Source organism: Austrofundulus limnaeus, unplaced genomic scaffold (genome assembly GCF_001266775.1).
Source record: "Austrofundulus limnaeus strain Quisiro unplaced genomic scaffold, Austrofundulus_limnaeus-1.0 Scaffold233, whole genome shotgun sequence".
Lineage (NCBI taxonomy): Eukaryota > Metazoa > Chordata > Actinopteri > Cyprinodontiformes > Rivulidae > Austrofundulus > Austrofundulus limnaeus.
The window spans coordinates 422,663-424,668 of record NW_013952635.1 but is presented as its reverse complement, the minus strand read 5'-3'; the positions used below and the strand labels follow the sequence as shown (position 1 = coordinate 424,668).

The 2,006-nt window shown below is 38.1% G+C and overlaps 1 protein-coding gene across 1 annotated transcript in view; it reads right to left on the bottom strand.

Annotated features, from left to right (window-relative positions):
- LOC106525548 (neurexin-2) overlaps positions 1-2,006 on the bottom strand; it is a gene marked incomplete at its 3' end in the record, with an annotated part of 638,625 nt that overhangs the window by 378,359 nt on the left and 258,260 nt on the right.

Sequence of the window (2,006 nt, the reverse complement as noted above, 5' to 3'; positions counted from 1 at the left end):
CTGAAAACAACAAAACCTACACACTGTGCCTTTAATTGAATTTGGGTAAGGATTAGGCCCGCAGGTTAAGTGACAAATRTAAAAATGCAATGATAAACATTTATTGATCAAATGATTACTTCCTGAGTGATTGAATGAAGTCCACTCATAAGTTTCTGAGCCATTTCACACAGGTACATACATATACCTGTTTTCCATGGCAGTGGGGGATGAAGGGARTGTGAGAGCATTAAAATACACTTTGGAACATTTCTTTGACAGCCACATTGGTGACTGTTAAAGACATTTTTGTTCATCACCTCTAAAGTCACAGATGTTATAAAAAACATTTTGATCTCTTAGTAATAATAGGAGCACAACTGTGCCTGTCACACTTACTTAGTTTTCCATTTYTTGAATTCTCATTCAAGCTGCAAGACTACACGACTAAGGTAAAACGAAGGTCAAACAACAATCAGAAGACATCAAAGTACTGTTTTGACATTTCACCCTGTGGGGCTCGTCTTCTTAAATCTCAACCCTGTTGGCAAAAAACACTCTGCAGCCATTTTCATATGTACCAGAACCTGTGAGAATTAGTGCAAAATTAACGATACAACTGAGGTTGACTGAGCGAAAATTATACATATGATGCTTTGATGTTATATGTTCACTATGATGACACTTGTACTCGAGTTCAATCAGCAACAAAATAAAAGCAGTGTTAGTTTCATTGACTTTTTCATCAGAGCCCAACAACTGTAARCAATTATAAAAAGTTTTCTAAATGTTTTCTTAAAATTGCGGTGTGTTTTTGTATTTAGACCTGCAGCATGGATACTTTCCTGAACCTCCTTTCACTGCAATTCTAGCTCTAGGWTTTAAGAGTATGTTCCTACCAGCTATGCACTAAAATGCCTGCCTGTTCTTTGAAAACTAGATTAAGCTCAGTCAGATTGCCTAGAGATTGTCTGAGAACAGCAAATTTCAAGTCTTKCCACAGATTTTCAATGTGATTTTGGTCTGGACTTGGACTTTGATTCTAACTCAAGAGTATGTTTTAATATGAACCACTTAAGCTTGAGTCACACTACAAGATTTTAAAAMAGTCRGCCGATTTTCAAAGACTGATASAGCCCACATGTGAKTATAAAAAATCATGGATATACAGTACCAGGTTTAATCCTACAGTGTGTGGTGTACAGCCWCAYGGCAAGAGACAACACACCACACAYGAAAAAATATTTCATTCATGAACAGGTCAGATATTAAATCAYGCGAGACTTCCTGAAATCTCGCGAGAATTCATATGTCTGAGGAAAAATCTCACGTGACCYMCAGAGAGACGTGAGTTCAGAGTAAATAAACATTTTCAACAAAGAGGAAACAATGTTGATCGTTTGWGGACTATTTTTACCAGAGGAAAAACAATTCTATAGGACTTTTAACATCCAGMAGACTTTYTGCTGAGTCATGACAGTTTTTTGTGTTCTGTGTTTTGGTATCCCCTCCGTGTTTACGTCACCTCACTTTCTGATTGGCTACATGTCTCATTCAACAGGCTGAGAGCTCAGATGAACACTATCCACTATGTGATATTGGGCCAAAAAAATCAAACGTTGAATATACCTGATTTGAGCTCGGAGCGGTCCCGACGTCTTTCCAAGACAAATAGATCTCTCTTTACTCACCACCCATGGCAGGAATATGTGCTATGATTATCTTTGGAGCCATCACGATAATCTGGACTTCCTTAAGATTGTCAGAAGGGTAAAAATCGGCATTATTTTCTCGTAGTGTGACTCAGGCCTTAGTTGACGACACTGAGCGCAACTTCTTTCTTCACGAAATGTAAACAAACATGGAGTGATGTCAGATTTTGGCAGTTGTAGGATTTATCTTGTTTGTAGCAAATGCTCCAAACAAACACTCTTCATCAATAGGCTCAGTGTGAAAGGAAGATGAGGCGGAACATCATGTTTTTTTCCCTCCCGGTTTTATTTAACATATGTGGTCGGTCAGTCAGA